Raw genomic sequence first — 24,137 nt, 5'->3', positions numbered from 1 at the left:
GTCGTTTGAAAATCCTTCATTCCATTTAGCTTTCAGACGTTATTAGCACCGACCCCCCATTTCCTTACATATACAGTTGTTTAGGACGTCTGGCTACTCTGAACTGTAGGTTCCAGGAGGACAGGCTGTGTCCCCGGTGACTAGAACTTGCCTGGCACAGAGTGGGTGCTTAGGAAACCTTTATCAAACCTATAAATTAGAAAAAGATTGTTGCTTTCAGAGATACATACTAACCGTGAGCTCACATCCATGTGGAGGGGACGGGGAGGGCACAAACCCTTGTCTTTGAATGAAAAGAACAATCATCAATACCGTATACTTATGGGGCCTTTCACTTCTTCAAAGCCCCTTCCTAGGCACGGCGCAGGGAGAGAGGGCCTCACGATCACCGTGTAACTGATGGGGAAGCTGAAGTTTGCGTGGGGGGGGAATGACAGCGTTGGGCAGGCCTGGGGCAGGAACACGGCTCTCCCTCCTGCCATCCGTGCCTGGAAGCCGGGATCAGTGAGGAGTATTAAAACGGTACTTATTAATTTTGACGTTGAAACAGAAAACAGCTGGCTCATCGAGTATTTTCCAGAATATGCTCTAAGGAACTTTAGGCCCTCCAGAAGCTTTGTGGATCTGCAAACTCTGGTCTGACTCACAGAGGCTATAAGGGAATATGTCACACCCATCTATCAGAATCTCTGACAAGTCCTGCACGAAGGGGCCCATTTCACCTTGAACGTGGTTTCCCTATGATTTGGGGCCACAGAAGCCTCCCTCCCTCCCTCCTCTTTCCTTTCATTTCTAGTAATAAATACACATCCCGCAGCAGACACCTTGCATACTGTCAGTTCTCTGGTTTCCTCCTTAGAAGAAGCTCCCTTTCCAGCGGATCCTGTGAAGGGGAGGAGGGCCCCAGACCAGGCCGGTCCTCCTGGGCTCTTGTCCTTGGTGAGCCTCTTGGGAAGGGCTGCCCTGCTACCCGGGAAGTTGGGTGCCTCCGGTGGAGCTGGGATGGTGGGCAGGAGAGGGAAAGGGCCGACTGCCGTGGTGGCAGCTGCCGTCCCGGAGTCCAGTGCTCAGTCTGTGGCTTGTTATTTTCTTCTCCTGAACCGCACTGCCTACCCCAACCTGCGGCTCCCTGGGCCTGATTGCATTACGCCTCTCCATGCAGATTCGTCTCAAACTTGTTTGATGCTTCTCCAAAGAGCTCCATCTGGTTTCCACACCATTTCTGACAGGTGGCTAACACGGCTCTCTGAAGCCCCCAGAACGCCAGGAAGCATCTTCCACGGAATCGACTTGGCTTTTATGTCACATTTCTGTCTCCCTGTCGTGTATTTGCCACGACCACAGACATTTGTATGAAAATGGAGTCCATGTTTGTAAAGGCTCATCTGCTCAGGCTGCAGGGTGAGGAGGCGCTGGGGGGCAATCTGCCCAGCCCAGCACCTACCCACGCGGCTCTGTGGCTCCCCGGGTGAGGCTTCTCTGGCCTCTGAGAGAGGGGGACGCCATCGGCTGGGATTTATGGCCTGAGTGGGCCTCCCTGGGCCATAGGAGCATCTGCTGCAACGTGGAAACAACATCGCTCTGTCTCCAAGCATATGTCCAGGCCTGGGCCTCGTGGGCTGTGGGCTGCAGGCTGCATTGCGAAGTGCTTGGCTGGACGGCAGGGCCAGCCTGTGGGGCCAGGAAGGGCCAGCGGGGAGTCTTAGGGCCGAATGATTATAAACAGGCTGCTCAGGTTAGAGATGAGCCACTGACAACGCATCAGGAAAGTGTCAGGGCCTGGGTGGGAGCCAGCACACGCCCCAGGCTGATGCAAGCGGACACCGGGCCCATCTCTTCCGCCGTCCTTGTGAGCCTGGAACGTTTGCATTTTGAAAGCACCTTCACCACCATTTGGTGTTTTCAGGATGGGTGTTACGGACTGAATGTTTGTGTTTCACCTAAACTCCTATATTGAAGCTCCACCCTGCAATATGGTGGTATTTAGAGGTGGGGCCTTTGGGAGGTAATTAGGTTGAGATGAAGCCATGAGGGTGGGGCCCCCACAAGACAATTAGTGCCCTTATAAGAAGAGGAAGAGACAGCAGAGCTTACTCTGTCTACCATGTGAGGGCTCAGGGATAAGGAGGCCATCTGTAAACCAGGAAGACAGCCTTCACTAGACCCTCACCATGCTGGCACCCGGATTTCAGACTTTTAGCTTCCAGAATGGAGAGAAATGTCTGTTGCTTAAGCCACCCAGTCTGTGGTATTCTAGGAGAGCAGTCTGAGCTGTCGGAGGGGACCAGAAAGTGCGGCTGGCTGATAGAGGAGGTCTGTCTGCTCCAGGTCACACAGCCCTGGTTTTCCAGGGAGACGCAGCTCCGAGGTCATCATTTCTGCCCTGGATCCAGCCATGCCTGAAATCCCTAGAGTTGTAGTTTCCCGGTTTTGCTTAAGTCAGTTTGAACTGGGTTTCTGTCATTTGCAACCAAAAGAGTTCTGACCAAAGCAGTGGTGTGTATTTTGATTCTGTCCTCCTGGAGAACCAGCCCGCCCCTCCCACTTTGAGGCTCCCCCTCCCCCAAGTTGAACATCTGTTCGTGTGGCACCGCGTCCTCTTTCTATGGGGACATCTTACATTAGTCACCTGTGTGTGGGGCTGAGCAAAGGGAGGCTGAGGAGAAAGCCATGGAGAATCACTGAAGAGGATTTTTGCTTGTTTGGTGGTTTATTATTTGCTTTTTAAAAAATTATTTGAAAAATGTATTATTATTGTATTTATTATTTACTTAAGTGTTTTTTCATTTTACAATGTTTATTATTTTTTAGTATTATTTGCTTTATTTATTTATTTATTTATTTTTAGAGAGGCAGATGACAGGACCATACCTGATTTTCCACCCCGAGGGGTGGGGTGAAGGTGAACCGGAGGGAGTCCCAGGCAGGTGAGCTCCTGAACTCAGGAATAGGCAGGGCGATGGATCCAAGAGAAGTAGAAATCTTCAAGAGTCATTGCATAATTGGCTTGAAGGGTTGTGGCAGGGGGAGATAGAGTCAAGGAGGACTCCTGCTATTTTGGGTTATGTTTTTGCTGCAGCACGTGGGTAGGCAGTGGAAAGCCACTGAAACAGAGCAAGGGTTGAAAGGGGCCAGCCCTTGGGAGGACCCAGTCCAGGCCCGGGCCCTTGCAGTCCCCTCCCCTTGTTGGTAATCTCTTGGTCTTTCTACATGTTTGCTTTTTTTTTTTAAATAAGATTTTATTTATTTATTTGAGACAGAGAGGGAGAGAGAGAGTGAGCACAAGCTGGGAGGACGGTAGGCAGAGGGAGAGGGAGAAGCAGGCTCCCCACAGAGCAGGGAGCCTGATGCAGGACTCGATCCTAGGACCTGGGGATCGCGACCTGAGCTGAAGGAAGACGCTTAACCAACTGAGCCACCCAGGAGCCCCTACATGTTTGCTTTTGAAGGACATTTTCCCTCCATGCTTTGAAGCCACTGAATTCATTAATTCTTCATCATTTATGTCCTATTTCATTATGTTATAATCTTTACAGTTGTTAATTTGCATTTCATTTCCTGCAGTGAGAAAAAAGCCCCAAACTTTACCCATGAAAAATGTTATTGTTGTAAATATTAATACAAGTCACAATTGATCACCATCCAGAGCCCATTGCTCAGAGCTACGGCTCCCTTCGTCTGAGGCTCGGAACACTGGGCTAATTACTAAAAAGCAAGAGCTCTGCATGCCCTGAGGGCTGAGCGAGGCAGAACCAGTCACCAGCCCTGAGATAATATTAAAAGAGAGAGAGAAGACAGCGCTTGAGGACAGCTACTCTTCACCTCGTGTCCCTCCTGGCCCAGACCCCACACTGTCTGCACCTGAGCCTCTCCGAAGCCAAAGAGGGACAGAGGGCTGTCTCCAAGCCCCGCAGGTCGGGGAGAGCCTGTGCCCAAGAGTACAGAGGAGAAGAAAAGCCAAGATGATGCGAGGCAGCCCCGGGAGGAAAGGACAGGGTGGGTGGTGGGGGAGCTGCTGCATGGGCTCCAGCCCCCAGCTCCTCAATCCCTTCTCTCCTGGCCCAGAACAGGACTTGTGCTTTCTGCCCTTTTAAGGAAAGCCATGCTGCAAACAGTAATTTCTTTGCCTCGGAGAGTAGAGATAACCAATACTCCTAGCTCCCAGTGAGATGCCTGAACATGTAGACCTGGAAGGGAATTCCCATCACTCCTGAAGGAGTTCATGGCCCTGTAAGAAGGGCTGGAGTAAGCCAGGAGCGGCTGAGCTATAGGTCTGCCCACTGGGGCCCAGTCCTGTGCTGGGAGGTGAAGGCTATGAGTGCATCCCTGCTGTGCGCCTGTGACCCTGACTCTGCTCCAGGACGTCTCTGGGTCCCAGCTCTAACCACGGACTGGCTCCTGCCTGCCCCCAACCCCAGCATGAGCCCCAACTCTGGTTACAGACCTACCTATCTGGACCCCACCTCTGATGAAGCCGATACCCCGGCCCCTTACTTCTCCAGTTACTGGTTCCAGACAGAGTCCCCAGTTGCACTCACTTTCCCCCAGTGTAGCCTTGGCCTTCCTGGAACACAGGGATCTCCACTGCCACTCACACCCAGTTCACAGGTTGATCAGGCAGGGGCAGCGGCATCTGGAAAGCCCTCCCCTGGGATCCCTCTCCCCAGTGCTGGTAGCACCAACCCCTCTTCCTCCACAAAGCCTTCTCCAGTCAGTCCAGCCCTCATGGACTTGTCCCGCCATGGGCAACCTGAGGGCTGGTCCCCCAGGACTTTCTGGTTCTGTGTGGTTGTCTTGCTAATATTAGCAACATGAGCCACTGCTAATTAGGACCTAATAGCAGCCACTGTGCTGAATTCTTCACAGGCCTTAGCCTCTCATCTTCTGGAAGAGCAGGGGACTGAGAATATGTCATGCCCATTGCACAGAGGGGAAGACAGGCTCCGGGATGCAAAGGAAGTTGCTCAAAAATACACACAAGTAAACCGCAAATCTAGGGGTTGACCCAGGGGCTCTAGCGCATTCTTTTGTTTTAAAAAATCCCCCCCCACCTTTTATTGGGAAGGTGTTAACCCCACAGAAAAGTTGGAAGAACTGTGTGCTCCTATAATATCTTGTCTTACCCACTCCGTTTCTCTCCCTTTATATACATATGCCATTTGCTTTTGCCAAATCATCCAGAAAAGGGTTGGGTGGGACATTCATGACACTTGCCTCCTGGATGCACGCGTCTCTCAAGAACATGGATTTAATCTCATTGTGCGTTTGGTTGAGAGATTTCCGTAGTGCTCCTCCATCGAGGGCAGTCAGAAAGTTGGCTCTCTGCAGAGTCTCGACTGGTGTGGTCTGCATTAGGTCTCACAGTCTGAATTTGTCCAGCCACTTCCTTCCGGCTAGTTTCAAGTCGATGTCTCAGAACGCTAACTGCTTAGGTACCTTCCAGCACCCACAGGCAGGGGGCGCTCGCGAGGGGTCGAACGGTCTCGGGGAAGTGCAGCCTCCAGGCTAGGGTGAGCTCGCTGTTCTCTCCCTGGGTGAAGGGCTCTGGACGGCCCGCTGAGGTTGCGGGAGCCCCTGCTCCCCGTCATAGCCTTATTCCTACTAGTTTTAGCTTTACCTGATTCTTTTTTTTTTTTTTTAAGATTTATTTATTTATTTATTTGACAGAGACATCCAGCGAGAGAGGGAACACAAGCAGGGGGAGTGGGAGAGGAAGTAGCAGGCTCCTAGCAGAGGAGCCTGATGTGGGCTCGATCCCAGAACTCTGGGATCACGCCCTGAGCCGAAGGCAGACGCTTAACGACTGCGCCACTCAGGCGCCCCAGCTTTACCTGATTCTCAACTGACCCACATTTCTAGTTCTGTCGTCTCTTCTACCTTTATTAGCTGGCATGCCCTGATGAGAGATTTTTCTTGTTTTCTTGTCTTTCTTCTTTCCCTGGCTCTCTTTTTTGGAGTATCACTGTGGACTCATGGATATTTTTTTTCCACTGTTAAATGTACCAGAATCTCCACGATTATCATTCTTCTTCTTTTCTTTTTTTTTTAAAGTAATCTCTATGCCCAACATGGGGCTCAAACTCCCAACCTCGAGATCAAGAGTTGCTTGATCTCCTGACTGAGCCAGCCAGGTGTCCCATCGTTATTCTTTTTGATGCTAAATTTGTCCCAAATTTGTCCAGTGGGATCCTTTTCGGATTGGTCCTTGTGTCTTTGAAACATGACCGCATTAAGTCTTTAATCAGTCCCTTGCTTTTGGGTCCAAGACCTTCCAGATTCACTTTGTACTTTCCCTGCTCTAGAACTAGAATCGGCTGTTTTTCCAAGAAGTCCTAGTTTTTTCCCCTTTGGTCTCTCTACAGGCTGGACATAGAGAATATACCTATTTCCTGTAGGATGGGCCTCTTGGAGAGATCTGTAATGCAGTAGTCACTATTTGAAGGTGGTATCTGTGGTGATGATGGTTGTGACAAATGGGGGTGACCTTTGGGCAGTTACAAATCACCAACCAGAATGCTAAGCATGGGCTTGGGTCCCCACAAAGCCAAGGTACTGAGGGGGCTGAGCAGTGCCCCCCAGAAGCTATGTCCGTATTCATATACTTGAACCTGTGAATGTGACCTTATTTGGAAAACAGGATCTTTGCAGATAAAATTAAGTTAAAGATCTCATGAGGAGAGCAACTGGACAACCCCGGTCCTAGATCCAATGGCAAGTGCCCTTATGAGAGAGAAGAAAGGCAGACACAGAGGAGAAGGCCATGTGAAGAAGGGGCCAGAGATTAGTGCCTGCAGCTGCAAGACACGGGAGTGGGAAGGGACAAGGAGTTCTCTCCTAGAGCCTTCCAAGGGAGCCTGGCCCTGTCAACACCTTGATTTTGGACTTCTGGACTCCAGGGCTGTGAGAGAACAAACTTCTGTTGTTTTAAGCCATCCAGTTTGTGGTGCTTTGGGAAGGCAGACCCAGGAAAGTCACATAAGCATCAAGAAAAAAATTTGCTGGAAAAAGCATCAAGGTAGTTAACATGGAGGAAATCGAAGTGGTGTTTGACCACCTTACACTTCCAGTATAGTATTGTTTTTAATCTGAAATCACTGCTTGGATCCTCTAAGGTCTTAACCCCAGTGCTGCCCCCCATGTTCCGGCCACTGGTGTGGTGGCCGTGGCTCTGTGCTGTTTGCCACGGTCTGCAGAATGGCTGACACCATCCCCCAGATGGAGGGGTTGCCCGCTCTGTGCCCTGCGCCCACGCATTTGAGGGGTCACCTCCACCAGAGGGCTGCCACCCTAGCCTGACCGCCCTCCCTAGGGCAGAAGGGCCCCTGGTGGCTGACTGAACCCCCCATTCCCTGGTCTGTGCACATAGGGCCACATAACTGGAGAGGCAACACAGAAGGATGAAGGCCTGGGGGACAGAACCAAGGTGACACCAGTGTGTGGGTCTGGAACATTGGGAGCAGCCCCCACAGAACAGGCTTGGGGTCCAAACTGCAAAGCTAGGTGGGGGGCGGTGGGTGGGAAGATGTCTGATGGAAAGCTGGTGTGGCGGGGCACAGTGGGTCGGAGCACCTGGTCTGCTTTGGTGAGGGGGTCTGCTGGAGGGTGTGGCACCAAGCGGCAAAGGATCGGGAAGGCAGGCTTGTGGCCAGCCCACCTTGGTGACTGTTTGGTCTGCCTCAGGGGAGGATGGATCCTGTGAGCCAGTGTTTCTCTCAGAAGAGCCAAAGCTAATCTCAGGTCGAGTTGTGTGTGACCTCAGGCTTTGCTGAGTGTTTTTGTCCCCTGAGTGATTTGGGGGCTTTTGAGTAGGTGGTCTTCAAAGCCAAACCAGGCCAGGGCACCTCTGTGGGGCCTCGTGGTCTGGGCCATGGGCAGGAGCGGACTCCAGGGGAGTGTTTTCTGCAGAAGCCCCCCACCCCCCATCCCTGGGACATGCGGAACCTCGGCCTTTAGACTAGAGGAGGGAAGGGGGGAAACGACCTTGGGCCCAAGCCCAGCCCTCCAGCTCTGTAATAGTGACACTGCTCTGACCCGCCTGATCTCCACTAACGGCCAAAGAGAACCATAAATTCCGATTAGGGAAAGATGTCGGTTGGCAATGACATACAAAAAAGTTTGTGATTAGTGAACTGTAAAAGCTAACATGACATGCTCATAATTGGGATGTATTTACTGCGCGAGAAATGCCACGCTGCCATTGGGACAAAGTGACTTTGAGGGAACTTTCTAAAGGAGGCTGACACAACTTCCCTCTTTTGCTTACCAAACAGCAGTGACCATTATTGATGGTGCTTTTCAAACGGCAGCTACAGAGAGAGAGGGGCTGTGATTTCTTGTCAGAACTGCTTTATGGTGTCGTATTTTCCGGGTGTTTAAGAAGCCCTGTTCATTTGCGGCATTATCCCGGGTGATTTATGGACCCTCAAAAAGCTTACTTCATTTCAATGTTTTAGACATTTCGCTTTTTTACAACAAACCTTCTTCCAATATAATCAATGGCGTTTTCTCCATCTGGCCCGGGAAGGGAGCGCTGTGTGGGTTTATAGCAAAATCAATACGAGGATAAATGGACAACAAAGAAAGTCCATTGTCAGGATAGAAAGAGGCTTGTAAGTCTCTGGCCCAGTGCAGAGCCGTCGGCAGGGGCTGATCCGGAGGTCGGCGCTGCTGAATGTGCTTGTGAGGTGTTCTCACTGACCCTCCTGGAAGGGTTGGGGACAACAGCCAGGCTGTGGGGAGAGGGCTCAGCCACACTTTAATTAAATAAGTTTGTTTATAAGCAGCCCCTCTGCAAGTCTCATTAATGTTTGATGCTGTTTGAATCTGTGTTTTCTAATTAAAGTAAAAAATGATTCCCAAACATATCAATGTTCGAACATTTGCTTTCTAGGGGATGAGAAAGCAGATGAGCAGCTCATAGCTGGGTCTGATGTCTCCTGAAGGAGACCTCATGGCAGCAGGGGCCCCGGAGCAGCTCCAGACATGCTTGCTCATGCTCCCAGCACCCCCTCTGCAGTCAATGCCAGGGAAGTCCCTGTATTTTCTCTGGAGACCTGGAGGGTACCGCATCAGGCCACTGCTTCCGGTGGGGGAGGGGAACATAGAGGTAGAGGAATGTATGGGGCACCTGGATGGGACCACTGTGAGGGATATGAGACCATTTAAGACAAATAAGGGTTTGCTTTTGTTGGAGAAGGAAAACTTACAGGCCCCTTGAACCCCCTGGGAGGAACACAGTAAATATTGAATTAATGAACAAACAAAGGATGTTCAGGCTGGAAATAAAATCCAGTTCCAGGCAGAATGGACACACATGTAGGGGACACCTCTCCCCCTTGGGCAGCCTCATGGTGCAGACAGTTGTTCACTGTCCACTCCTGCATTCACCCACTGAGCACTTGGGATGGGGCAGGGCTTACCCAGAGCCCTGGCGACACAGTGGTGCCTAGGACAGTTAGGCTCTTGCTCTCAGGGAGCTCACGCTCTTGGGCAGGAGTAGATTCTGAAGAAGTAAGCACAGAAACAAACATATAACTACCAATAAGAAGCATTGTGAAGAGCCCAGTTAGCTCCCCAATCCCCTCAAGCACTCCCACCACCCTCTGGCCAGAGAGACCACCCCTATTCCTAGTCCTTGATGGATTTGGTCCTGGCCCCTGGCAGGCTATGCTTTCTCTGAGACTTGCTTATCTCCCTCAGGCTTTTGCTTATGAGGGAGAATTGTGCCCTTACCAGCACAGGTTGCAGAAATCACCGTGGTGTGCTTGTTTATTTTTAAACTTTATATTATAAAAATATATATACAGAAAAGTAGCGGGAATAGTATAATGGACATTTATAGTATAGTGTGTATTATAGCAGTATAACAGACACCCTTATGCCTACCACCTATCTTTAACTACTGTTTACATTATGACATATTTGCATCTTCTCTTCCTTATTGCTGAAGTATTTAAAAATAAATTACAGACACCACTACATTTCACCCATAACTATATGCACCTCTGAAAAATAAGGTAATACTCATACATAATCATAGTGCCATTGTATCAGTTAGGGTTCTCCAGAGAAACAGAACCAACAGGATGTATGTAGATACATAGAAAGAGATTGATTGTAAGGCGTTGGCTCATGCAGTTAGGAGATTGAGAATCCCAAGATTTGCAGTTGACAAACCCAGGAGAGCTGATGGTGTGGTTCCAGTCTGAAAGCCAGCAGGCTCAAGACTGAGGAGGAGCCAATATTTCAGTCTAATGTTTCAGTCAGGCAGGAAGCATTCCCTCTTAATAGCAGGAGGGTCAGTCCTTTCAGGTTATTCAGTCCTTCAACTGATCAGACAAGGCCCACCCATGTGGGAGAGGACAATCTGCTTTACTCTATTCAAGTGTTAATCTCATCCAAAAGACTGTCACAGACGCACTCAGAGTAATATTTTAGCAAATGTCTGAGTACCGTGTGGCCCAGTCCAGTTGACACATAAAATTAACCGTCACAGCCATTATCGTGCCTCACAGAGTCCTCTGATCTAATACCCTGCCTATATTCAGATTTCCCGAAACATCCTTCAGATGAGTGTCCAATCAAAGACCAAGCATTGAATTTGGTGGTTGCCCATGACTTTTTGAAAAGCCCAGCAGCCAGTGTCAATGACTCCTCCAGGCTTGTGGGAGAAGATGTTTGGATGTGGAATTTGGCTGTGGGTCTGAGAAGATAATTGTTTATTACGGAGAACAAGCACAAGTGAAGCATCATAGCACTCAGGGCTGTATCCCCGGTAATTTATGGGCCCCAGTCATAGAGCATTTATGTCTCTAAGTGCTTTACATCGTTAATTAGACACACTTGGGAACCCCAGCAAGGGCAAGTCAGCACGACCGGGGTTACCTCCAGCAAAGCACGAGAAGCGGAGTTGTCCAGTGAAGGTCACCAGGCAGGTCTAGGCCTGAGTGTGGAGTAGAGGCCCCAAGAAAAGTGTGTTGGACTCCGCTCTGAGGGTCGAAGCCAAAGCCCAGCTGCCAGCCTTGGTCCAGCATTCCCAGACCCAGGATGGATTTAGCCTCGTTCCCCGGAGGGGTTGGCAGGCCGGCGGGTACTATGCACCCGGGGGGCATGCACTGGTTCCCGTTCCAGGTCAGGAGCGGAGACTTCTTGGAGCACACTCCGCTGGGGCCAGTGGCGCTCTGGCTCTTGAAGACCCTCAGGCCCCTCTCTGAAGAGCACTTCTGAATACTCCTGCTTGGCATTCACAGCCAGCTGCCTATGCTTCCCCTGCCATTATTTTTCAAAGCGATGACCCAATGAAGCCGTTACTATTCCATTCGGGATGAAGATCTCCGCAGCCTGCAGCCACGCATCGTCTCAGCAGCATCTGTTACTCTCCTCTCTTTCTCAAAGACCTCCGTTTTCATGGCTACTCAGGTCTACAAAGGTTCCAACAGCAAGACCGAGGCCCCCTCTGCGTGAACACTTCCTAAGGAAGGGGCTCCACATTATGCAAGATACTTTGGGAAGCAGCGTTTCGTTCCACCTGTGCTGTTTGCATTCTTTTCTCCCCTCGGAGAGCAAATTCAATTAAAATTTACATTTTATTTATAGACAAATTGCGACTACAGTCTAGAGAGTTGAATTGTGGAAGAGCAGTTCCGCGATGCCTGGCCAGGCCTCGTTTGTCTCTGCAGTGACTTCTTGCTCCATCCTACCCTCCAGCACAAACAGTTCTGGAGCTGAAGGAAATCAAAGGAGGCGCGTGCACGTTGCTCCTGCATGTTGAAGGGGCGAGGGCCATCCTCTGTGGTGGCGGTGGAGTCCTAGCCTGGAACTTGGGAGGATGGGGATGTCAGGCTTCCTAGCTGCAGGAAGAGTATGGGACCTGGCACTTGGAAACAAGCCGGGGGTGGGCAGGGACACGACCTTTCCCACGAGGCTTTCTGCTCTTTCCCCCACCTTTCTCCAGAAGAAGCCCTTCAAGAGGATCAGCTGGTTTTGGCTCAAACAGTTCCTCCTGGGTGCTTCGCATCGGAGGGGAGGACCTGGGAACAGCTGTGCCAGCTGCACCGTTCTGTACGGATACGCACAGGAAGTCTGCTTCCAGAATGCTGAACGCTCCGTGACTCGGTGGCCTCAGCCGTAGCTGAATGAATACGGGCCAGCCAGGACGCGCGGCAACAGAGTCCTTGCTCCCCCTTGACTGGGGTGTATGAGCAGATGTTCTTGAGCCTCAGAAGAAGTTATAAATCCACGTGTCTCCAGGTCGCTTCGCTGGGGAAGGGGGTCCGGGAAGGACCGTTCCCAGATGCCCTGCAGAACCGCTCCCAGCTGCCCTGCCCCCGTGCCTGCGAAGTGGGATGCAATGGGTCCCAAGCTTACAGGTGAATTCCAAACCCTGCACTTAGGATACTACCTAACTTCCCCCTGAGGGCCCGGCTTCGGAGCTGTCAAGACAATGAAATGTTTTCGAGTACCTGCGCTCTGGTGTCCCTGCAGGAGGACTCGAAGCTGCGTACTCCCACATCAAAAGCACGAGCGAGCGGTGCGACTGTCATCACATTTTGTTGTTCTCTGCCTGAATTTACATAACATTTCTGCAAAGTGCTTTATAATCATTTCATTAGTCATTCATTTGCTTAATTGCATATAGCCTTCAATTCAGTTAAAAAATCTGATTTTAAATTCAAGTTTCCACGACCACAAGTTTCAATTCAGAAAAACTTTTTTTTTTTTAAAGAAGGTGGAAACATTTCTAAATTTTGATCCCTATCGCACCTGCAGTGACTGGTTCTGGAGTACGGAGTGAGACATTTAAAAGTGGCAGCCGTGGTGACCTGCTTCTAAGATTTAATTTAGAGTGGCCGAGGGTGCCTGGGTGGCTCAGCCAGTTAAGTGTCTGCCTTCAGCTCAGGTCGTGATCCCACGGTCCTGGGATGGAGTCCCACAGTGGGCTCCTTGCTCAGCGGGCGGTCTGCTTCTCCCTCTCCCTCTGCTTGCCGCTCCCCCTGCTCGTGCTCTCTCTGTCAAGTAAATAAATAAAATCTTAAAAAAAAAAAAAAAAAGGAATGGCCGAGAAACCCTGCCCACCACCTGGAAACAGTAGGAGCACCAGTTGGGTGTGAATGGGGCAGCCAGGAAGAGTTCTGTTGCTCACGAAGACTCACAGCACCCACAAGAATCTGGCTCAGGGCAGGACCTGGTTACAACATGGCCATGGCATTAGAGCAAGGAAACATATCGCCGCTAGAGGCAGCTTCGTGGCGCTTGGCACCACTGTCTGGAGAGTCCAGGCCTGAGCTCCACTCGTCCTCTTTGTGAAAGGCCGCTCTGGATACACTTCATCTCTTGGACCAGGAATCTCCAGTGTGTGCACAGAACACTTCAGAACTGGGAGGTCCGAAGAGGAGCCTTGGCCAGGGCTTCTTAACCCCTGTTGGTCGCATAGGCATTTTTCCCGCCGTATTGCTGGGCTCATGGTAGAGACTTCAGGGGGCTCGTTGAGACCAAGTGCAAATCATCAATCTTGGTGTTATCAATAAATGATGCTGTCAAGTGGGTACAGAGTGCCCTGAAACTCCTCTGACCCATGGTTGCAAAGCAATGCTATTAATTAGAGAGTTTTCTGCACTGATCACAGGGTGGGCACCGTGTAGGTGTTTTTCTTATTTCAGGAATGTAGCCCAGGCCACTTCTAGGCCAGTTGGAAGCAAGCCTCCCAGCCGCTCAGGGAGCATGGGTGACCAAGAGTGGAGAGGGCATAGGACTGATCCACCTTGCCGGTGTGAGCCTAAGCATGGCCCCCCGCTGCAGCCTCTCTCCCCTTCTGTCCGTTCTCATTTTGCCATGGAAACCCCCCTTGGAGCATGCAGATCTGGTTATGTCCTTACCCAGATGCCACCCTTTCAGCGAGCCCTTCCGTGCATGCCCTATTTTAAATTCCATCCCTCCCACACGCTCCCTATTCCATTTCCCTGCTTTATGTCTTTTCTTTTATGTAAAACTAACATATCTTGCTTTTTGTCATCCATCCCACTAGAGTGTAGGCGCCACGAAGCATGGTTTATCTGTGTGTTCGCTGTGTCCCTGTGCTTAAGTCAGTGAGTGCCTGGCATGCGCTGAGTGGATGTCTCTGCTTGCTGCCTGAAACCCATCTTCGTGCCGCTGGTTTTCAGAACCCTAGCCTGGGCCCTCTCAAGTTGGGCCCAAACTGCCTTTTTGGTCTTTTTTCCCATTGCTTTCTCCATCCCACCCAACCCGTACCTGCCATTTGCCAACTGCGTCCTGGTCCTTTTACACTCTTCCCCCCCTCACCTCACACACACCGTTCCCCTGCCTGGAATTCCCTCCCCTTGCCCCATTCCCTGTCACCTCTGGCACCAGTGCTCCAACCCCACTCGCCCAGCTCCTATCCATCCTTCAAGGCCTGGTTGGAATGTCACTTCCTCCCAAATGCCCACCCGTACCCTGCTCCCCAGGGCCCGCCCTCTGTCGGAACCCTCTGTGCTTGCCCTGCAGGCCAGCCCTGCTCCGTGGCCTGCTCTTCTGCCTGTGACCACTTGCCTAGTGCACTGTGAGGCGTCGAGGGAAAGGATGAGCTAGGTTTTGCAGGTATTGTGATGGCCACCTCCCTCAGGTGCTGGGCTTTGGGCTGAGTGCTCGATGTGGATGAGTTCGTTTGATTTGACTATCCCCATTTTATGGAGGAGCACACTGAGGCTCAGGGAGGCCAAGAACCTTGCCGAATATCACACAGCTAGAAAGTAGTGGAGCCAAAAGTCAGAGCCAGGTCTGACTCCAAAAACCTGGACTCCTAAGCACTCCTTTCCCGCGCTTCATCCCCCTAGCTTGTTTATGTTCTCCATCGTCATGCCGTCGGGGGCGGGGGAGCACCACCTCTCCACACCTCTGGTTGCTCCTCCCCCTCTGCCCCCTGACAGCTTCTGACCCCTCGCCCCAGCCCTTGCTGTACCTGGCTGCCAGATTTGGGAGGGGAAGTGGGTGTGTGTGCCCTGGCCAGTCCATGCTCTTGGTCCTGGGAGCCAGGCTGCCCCCAGATAGCACGTGCTCCCGTCTTCTCTCAGCTGTGGCAGTGTCCCCACCTGGCACGCTGGGAAAGCCTACCCTGTTTGAAGGCAGAGTATGAGAAGCCACTTGCCTTCAGATACATGTCATCGTCCTCCATTCAGTCTGTTTAGAAATAAGGTGACCTTTTGGTTTTCCTCTTTGTATCTCATACATCAGTTGATTCAGGGTTCACGCAGACAAGGGGGGCAATTATCTACTGGGCCCGTGAACGTGGACATCATTAAATAATTCCTGAATGAACTAAGGTGGGAGAAGAGAGTGTGAGGAGCAGGAGGCCCAGAGGCAGGGGTGCTGGGCAACGGGGAGGGTGGAGCAACCTCCCTACAAGCCTAAGGAGAGAGCCCTGGGACCAAGGAGAAGCTGCAGTTAGATTCCGGGCTTTGTTTCTGGACCCCAGGTGAGCCCATGCTGGGGCTGAGCGGGCGGCCATGGGAGCAGGTGGTCCTTTGAGGGCAGTTTCACACGGCGTTCTGAAGACAACCTCATGCCTCTCCCATGGGCCTGGCCTCCATCTCGTCAGCGTATTGCTGGTGACCGTGGCCAGCCTGCAGGGGCATGTGAGGCTGTGGCCTTGGGGGTAGGCAGAAGTGCTCTGGACCCCGTGTATGTGTCCTGCTGCCTTCTAGCTGTCTTACTGGCCAGTACTCCTGGCCATTTCAGCCTGTGGGGCAGTTTGGAGCTCCCATGATAGCATCTTGCCTAGTGCCCCCCTGGCCTTCCCTGAGTGCAGGCTGTCTAGTCCCCCTGCCCAGCTGGCTGCACATGGCTGGACTGTACTTGGAGGCTTGAAGCTGCCTGGAGCCCAGAGCAGGCAGCCTGAGCTGAGGATGCTTCCCTGTGTAGGCAGGGCTGCTCGGAGATGGGCACTCCAGGGCTGGGAAGCCATCCTCTCTGCCAGGCTTTCCTTCTGCGCCTGGGTGCTCTGCCTCTGGGGCTTTGTAGATGGATGAATACAGAGGCTTAGGGGCTTCCCTGGCTCAGCCAGAGCCCCCAGAACTCACCCTCTTCCCTCAAAGAATATCCTCCAACTTTTAGTTAGGCTAATCGTGTGCAAAGTGCTTTACTTGTGGCACCTAATTTCATCCTCTCGAGCCCTCGTTCTCGCGTTATGGCTGGGGCCTGAGGTCCACAGCCAGTGCCGCCCTCTGGAGCTCCTGCTTCTCTCTCCCAGCCCGGCAGTGCTGCAAGCTGCTGTGCGCTCTGTGAGGACCGCTTCGGACCCATTTCACTTTCATGCCGACCATCACTTGCAGTGAGTCTACACCAGTAAGGCAGGGCCCATGGTGCGATCCTGTTCTCCAGGCGAGAATTCATCTTGTAGAAAAAGTCAAAGCACCTTCCTTCCTCAACTTTTCAAAGTGGTTTCACCTTTGGCATATCGCTGAGTTCACCTGGTAACACCTTCCATTTTTGCAGGTGAGGAATCTGAGACCCAGGAAGCATGCAGAGCCCAGGGTGGGAGTCCGATTCCCAAGGGGTGCTTCTCCCACTACACCCTCCTGCCTTCTGCTGTGGTGTGATATGTGGGGCCCAGTGGTGTCTGCCTGTGGAAAGTCCTGGCCAGGGCCGAGCCTACTAGGCCTCCATTCCTTTTCTGAGTGGTTGATGTCTGCCCCTCATTGGATTCCTGATCTTTATTTTATTTTATTTTTTTTTTAAAGATTTTATTTATTTATTTGACAGAGATAGAGACAGCCAGCGAGAGAGGGAACACAAGCAGGGGGAGTAGGAGAGGAAGAAGCAGGCTTATAGCGGAGGAGCCTGATGTGGGGCTCGATCCCATAACGCTGGGATCACGCCCTGAGCCGAAGGCAGGCACTTAACCGCTGTGCCACCCAGGCGCCCCGGATTCCTGATCTTTAAACCGTCACTCCGCACCTGCCCCTACAGGCTGCTGAGCTGGGAGAGACCAGAAAGTATGGGTCGGAGCCCTTGGGGTACTTGGGATCTACCAGGGCAACTGGGACAGAAAATCCTTGACATTTCAGTGGCTTAAATGAGTAATGGCTTAAAGTTTATTCCTCACTCATGCCTAGTTGAGTAGGGGTGACCTTGGCCAGGCAGCTGATTCAGTGACTCAGGGATCCAGGCTCCCTCCATGTCATGACTAGGCTGACTTCATTGACCCACAGTCACCAAGTGGCCGTCTGCACTGCAGGCAGAAGGGAAAGCCGCAGGGTGACTCTCCCATGGGGGTTTGTATGGGCCAGCCTTGGAAGGGACACACATCACTTGTGCCCACATTCCATTGCTCAGGGCTCAGAGATCAGATGCATGGCCACATCTAACCACAGGGGCAGCGGAGAAATGCCGCTTAGCTGAAGGCTCAGGACAGGAGGAACACAAGTTCTGGTGGTCTGCCGTAAGGCCTGGCTTGGCTACGTGGGGGCCAACGGCAGTCTCAGAATGCTGACATGTCTTCCTGCTGATCCTGGGGCATCTCTCAGGCTGGGTGAGCCTCTGGCTGGTTGCCCGGTGACTCTGCAGGATCAGGGACCTGAGTGGTGAAGGCTGGGGCTGGGCTGGGCTCTGAGTGATGATTTACAGGAGGACCCCGGTGAGGCCTTGCACCTCTCCTGGCTCCAATACCCGATTAAGTCCAGCCGGCCTGTCAGAGCTGTCAGAGGGGCAAGTAAAGGTCTCCAGAAGAAATGGAGGGAGGAGGCAGCAGGAGGAGGAAAAGAAGGCAGGTCACAGCTGGGCATGCCCCACAGAAAGGCTGTGGACACCCGGCCGCAAGGACGCCCAGGCAGCCAACATGCGTGATTCATTAGGCGTGGCCCTGCCTTCCGTGGCCAGGCCATCCACCCCGAGCCTTCATTCATTCACTCTGTACTGGATACTTCTCCTCCCGGGGGACTTAACACATTAATGGCATTTGATCCAGCACCATTCTCCTCCAGTTAAAAATAAGGCTCATAAATTGAGGCCGTGCCCTAGGGGACAGCAATGTTATAAGCTCCTCACCTGATGATGTTCAAACCTAGTTACAAAAATATACAGCCCCTCTGCACCAGGGAGTGAGTGACCTACTTTATACCTCATGGACTGACACCAAACTGATGGGGGCAACGTCTGGGCCCTCATTCTGTTTTGAAATTCCTGATAACCCATTGTCTCTGGCTAATTGCTCTTCTTAAAGCCAGAAGCCCCTCACCAGGTTGTTTTTTTTTGGTTTAATGCCGCAGCATGCCTGGTTCTGGGTCCACACAGCAAGGGGCCCTAAGGCGCAGGTTCTCTGGGCATCTGAGCAGAACTCTTGGGTTTCTACCTGTCTCCGCCATGAGGGTGTTGGTCCCCTAGAGTGAGGAATGAGGTCTTCCCAGGCGTTTGAGCTCCTCCCTTCACCGTGCCTGGTGCTGAGATCCCCACAGGATGGGGCTCTAACATCTGCAGTGAGCTCTGAGACCTCCCGCCTCAGAGCCTCCCCTGGATCCAGAGCCCGAGGACGCGCAGGAACATCTGCTTGCTTTCTACATATTCCTTCAGCAAGTGTTAAATACCCTTATCGACCTATGCAGACAGACACAGAGGTAGACAGTGCGCACACGGCAGTGGTACAGGCCGAGAGAGGGAGGCACACATGTCGTAGGTGCTGGGCAGGGCCTACAGCATGGAGGTTTGACCTGGTCACTGAAACCAAGGGCGACTTCCTGGAGGAAGTGATGAGGTTGCTGAGCTTCATGCTGAGGAGGAGTCAGCCAGGTTGGGGGAAGAATCAGGAAATGGGCTGTGGAGCAGAGCAAGGTAGGTCAGCCAGGGAATCCTGCCCTGCAGCCTCCTAACCATAGCTGCCTGTAGCTCTCCCCAGACTGGGTAAGGAGCCCGGCCCAGTATCCTCTCTCCCGCCTCTTCTCCTTCAGCGCCCGTGTCTGCAGCAGCCTGGGCCACGCAGAAGGTGTGCAGCAAGCTTTTGCCGGGTTGAATTCAAGAAGAGTTCATTTGTTTAGTAAACTTAAGTTCTCAAGGTTCATGTAGCTTCTTTGAGGCCATCGTGCAGCTCATAATCACCTGTCTGGTGGAGGTTGGCAAAAGTGGGGGCAAATGCCCAGGTCTGTCTCTACCCCTTGCATGAATTTCAAATATACTCTTGATATTAATTTTTTTAAAAGATTTTATTTATTTATTTGACAGAGATAGAGACAGCCAGCGAGAGAGGGAACACAAGCAGGGGGAGTGGGAGAGGAAGAAGCAGGCTCATAGCGGAGGAGCCTGATGCGGGGCTCGATCCCATAACGCCGGGATCACGCCCTGAGCCGAAGGCAGACGCTTAACCGCTGTGCCACCCAGGCTCCCCACTCTTGATATTAATTAAAAAAAGAAAGGCATTTGTTTTCCTGCCAAGAGCAGCATGAGGAGATGGTTGGCTTGCTTTGGGAGTAGGGGTACCGTCATATTTGGCGTATTTGGAAGTTGGGTCTGAGGCTTTGAATTTCTCCTCTCTGCCTGTGGCTTCCTGGTGGATTCGACTTCTTGCACATCAGTGTCGGGTCAGATGGCTCTGTTGTCCAGGCCGTATCCAATGTGCTTGCTGTGGCTGGGTCTGGTCTGACATGGCTCCAGGAGCACGTTGTGGGGCTCAAGGCTGTTGCCTCTGGCAGAACCTTGGGAGGTGGTCCTGTACATTTTGGGTGCAGTTGCCCAAGGCCGCACAAAGAACCCAGGTGTCCCTCTGCAAGGCCAGCTGTCAGACCCGGAGGACATCAGGTGCCACTCCAGCCTGGATCCCTCCTGCCCTTCCACACCTTCACCACCACAGCACTCCCGAGTGGGCAAGGGGCCTCACCGCTGCAGCTTCTGCGGCCTCCTGCAGCCTCCTGCAGCTCCCCACGCTGGGGCTGGCCCCACCACCCCTGTCTCATTCCCAAGGCGGCACCCAGCCTGCTCGTGGAAACACCCAGCCTTCCAAACTGGCCTTAGGGAGGGTGCCTTGCTGGAGGGCGAAACCCTCCTAAATTCTGCCCCTGCAGGACTCCTGGAAAACCTAGGATGGGAGCCAGAAGGGGTCTTTAGATGTCCAAGGGCCCAAGCCTGGCTTTGGGGGGCGGTGGTTAAAGAGATGGTTACTGATAACTACTGTTACCTTTGTGGAAAAAGAAGAGTATAACTAGGTACTAAAAAAAAGTGCATAACATGTTACATTTATACTTTGCAAAAGGCTTTCCCAGTCAGGCTGGTGTTTACTTCCCTCTAACAAAATCCCATATGTCCTAGGATCCTATGGTGTTATCAGGTACTAGGACGTGTAGGTACTGTCATCCCATTCGGCACAAGAGAAGCAGGCCGGAGAGGCTGCTTGATGAGCCCACGTTTTCTTGTCCGTTCGTGGCAGAGCGGTGCCAACGTGCTGCTGACCTCTGCCCCCGGCCTCGGCTGCTGGTCTGGAGAAGCCGGATCCAACACGGGGGAGGTGCTTTCTCCCTTCCCTTCATGTGTCCCCGTTATCGAGGTTGCAGAGAGACAGGTGGTGGGGCCACCCCGCTCCACTTCAATATCTCACCTGAGAGGCAGCGTGATTTTTTTTTTTGTTGTTGGTGTGAAGATTTTATTAATTTATTTGAGAGTGAGAGTGGGGGAGGAGGAGAGCGTTAGGGAGAAGGACAAGAGGACTTTGCATTGAGTGCAGAGCCCAACGCGGAGCTCCATCTCACGACCCTGAGATCACAACCTGAGCCAAAACCAAGAGTTGACGCTCAACCGACTGTGCCCTCCGGGCGGCCCGAGGCAGAGTGACTGTTGAAGTCGTGTGTACTCTATGGCCCACTTGCAGGCTTCCCTGGATAAGAGAAGGACTGAGTTGCCCAGCAGTGAGTGTGACACCCTCCCAACCAGACGTACCCCAGCTCTGAGGAGCAGCAGCCAGGGTCAAGGCTTCCTGGCTCTATTGGTTCATGACATGGGCAGAACTGAAGGGTCAGAGGGGCAGACAGGATGGTCCTCGCCCTGAGTGGAAGGCAAGACCTGGGGACACCGGAAAAGAAGCAGGGACCCTGGAAGCTGAAGCTAGCTAGCCCCTTCCTCAAAGAGGAAACACAGGTGTGCCTTGGTGCAGACCCCTGGCCGTGCTCACTGGCGTGCCACCTGTCCCAGAAGGGCCCAAGGGAGTGGGGCTCTCCCAATGGTATGCTCACACCTCTGTGCTGCTGCTCTCCAGCCTGCTCTGCCCGATGCATTATTAATGCAGCAGGCTTCATTTCCAGTTTTTGGGTAGCTAATTTGTTCCTACAATCATGATTTCAAATATCACATGAATAATTCAGAAAATTATTTTACTGTAGTTAGATAAGCCTGTTAGCTGTCACACATCTGAATAAATTAATCTTTCCATCCCATGGGGCATGGCAGGGAGGTGCTGGTCGTGCAGCGTGGGGCTAGCCCAGGCCAGCATAAGACTCAGAACTTGCCTTCAAGAGGCCGGGTCTGTCTTGGAGCCGAGGGGATAATAGGCACCGTAATTTGTCATGGAGAAGCTTTGTTGCTGCTGAGTGAGAATGGGTCACTTGCAGATGGCCGTCAGTCACCCCCACCCCCGTCTGGATGGGAGACATGCGTGGTTGTTTAACAAGCCCTGGGTGGTATAGCTCTGGCCTCTCCGGCTCAGAAATGCACAGTAGTCGGTCTTCCATGTGTGAGGCAGCAGGTCATCAGACACAGACAAATCCCCCTACCCTCATCGTTCAGGAAGACAGGCCCAGATAGAACTCACCTGAGATTTTTTTAGTTCAGATGAGGGGAGGGGCCTGGTTCCATCCCTTATTAAGCGTGTTGTGTTTGGGAATTTGCTTCCCTTCTCTGAGCCTTTGTTTCTTCATCTGTAAGTTGGCCACATTCTTCCTAGGATACCTCATGCCAGTGGGTGTTTGTCAGAGAGGAAAATGAAATAATGGGTGTGCAAAAGCTTTGCGAACTACAGAGAGCAGCAGAGATGTAAAGGTTACTCTGCGCCTGCCTCCTTCAGGACTTCCTCACATACCTGAGAAAAGCAAGCCCAGCCTTCTCCCTGACACCTGTTCTGCAGTTTGAGACCCTACCCAGTTCCCTGTGCCTGTCTCTGACCTCTGGCCTTGCACTCCCCGGTATGCCATTCTCAGGAACAGCTCTGGGTGGGACAATGTGTCACCTGTGCCAGAGGCAGCAGAGCTCTGGCCCTGGGGACGGAGCTGGCTCTGGTGTAACCATCTGTCCGAGATTCTCTGTTGGTGAAGGCGGAAGAGTAAGATGCCCTAGGCCCCATCAGGAGCAGCCTGAGCACTAGAGGCCAAAGAAAAAGGAAGGTGTGGCCTGGGGGCACTTCTACTTGCAAGTAGCACGATGCTGGGTAGAACAGGGGCTCCCCAAATGCCCGATGAAAGAATGACAAAGTCCTTCAATCCTGTTTGGGTCATTTGGGCCCCTTGCACATGTGGGTTCCAGCGGGAGCGCAGCTTAAACAAGGGGGGGGGGCGGGGAGGCCCCAGGGCCTGGGTAGGGGGGTAGTGAGGCCAGTGGTTGGGGTGATCAGGGCAGCTGGGTGAGGTGAGGTTGAGGTCGGGGGTTCCCTTGAGGGAGGGGAGGAAGGAAGCTGCAGGGAGAGCAGCCGAGAAGGACAGGAGACAGGACAGGGGCCCGGGCTTCAGGGGCCACGTTGAGTACCAAGGACAGTGAGGCCAGGGGAAATGGTCAAGGGCAGCATGGCCCGGAAGTTAGTGACATAGGCTCTTGGGTCAGTCCTGGTGCCACCAGTGGACAAGAGCTATGAGCTTTCCAGGCTTCCATTTTCTACAAGGCGGGGATGGTAATGGCACTCATCTCTGGACAAGGGGTATTTGTTTCACGAGATGATGCCCTTCAAGCAGTTAGCACAGTGCCTGGCATAGAGGGGTGCTCAGTCAACATCAGCACCACGACCCCCTCATCCTCGTACCTTTGGTTACAGTCATCATTAGTTTTGAGGCGCTTCTCTGCTGCCAGACTGCAGGGCTTCCCGCAGAGGCTGGGCCAGGGGGACAGGAGGTGCGCGAGGCTGCCCCTCCCAGGCTCCTCCCCAGGCTGTGCTGTGGGTGAGCATTGTGTGTTGTGCTACCCAGAGCCTGGGAGTCCAGAACCACCTCGTTGGCTCCAGTCTTCGCCTTAGCCTGTTCTCAGCTCAGATGCCCCCAGCGGTGGGAAGGTGCTGAATCCTCAGCTAAGTCAGCTGATGGAAGTCATCTACTGAAGTCCTTAGTGCTGGCCAAGCTGGGGCTGACGAGCGATGTCCTGGGGTGTCCTCTCTTCTAGGAGGCTCCAGGACAGAGTGGGGAGATCAGACCAGCTCAGGAAGGAGGGGTCCGCGCAGCTTTGCAGGAAGGGGGGTGGTGGCTCGTCTGAGATTCTGAATGCATGCAGGGCTGCTGAGCAAGCCATTTATCAAGATCTGGGAGACAGGTATTTAAAAGGAGAAATATTTGCATGTGTATGTTTTTTCAAAATGATTAATATTCAAATTCGTGTTGGCTATCCAAATTGCTAAAGTGTAACTAGGCAGAAAACTTCTCTCGCAGCTTGTAATTTTCAGCGCATTCCACCGTCTCCCCCTGCCCCCCACTCCCTGCCTAGTTCCTGGAAGTATCTCTGGGATATTTCTTCTATGGACTTGTCCTGGAGTGGCAGCAGCTCCCTGGGAATTCACTTCCTGATGCTTACTGTGCTGTGGGCACCTGACCCTCCAGGTGGAAAGAGCGCCTTCTTTTGACCACCCAGAACCCTTGAGATGCTTACCTCCGGATAGGCTCCCCCAGGCCACTCAGGCCTCCCCTGCATACATCACACCCCACAGGGGCCATCCTAAGGCACAGATGTAAACATCCCACCCCTTGTTCTACCAGTATCAGTGTCACCCCGTTGCTTGTGGAACAAACCTGTGAATTCCTTTTTCTGGAAATCATCACCAGGACCCCAACTAGCCTTACAGACCTCTAACCTCTCTCACCTCTGCTTGTCTGCCCCCGCCCTCCGTGGCGCCCGGGGCATGAGGGTATTTTCCTCATTCCATACCGTTGCTCATGCTGGGGCACGAGTATGAGGGTTTTCACTGCGCTTGTGGCATC

This window comes from Ursus arctos, unplaced genomic scaffold, assembly GCF_023065955.2.
Source record: "Ursus arctos isolate Adak ecotype North America unplaced genomic scaffold, UrsArc2.0 scaffold_5, whole genome shotgun sequence".
NCBI classification, from domain to species: domain Eukaryota; kingdom Metazoa; phylum Chordata; class Mammalia; order Carnivora; family Ursidae; genus Ursus; species Ursus arctos.
This window is presented reverse-complemented; position numbering follows the sequence as displayed.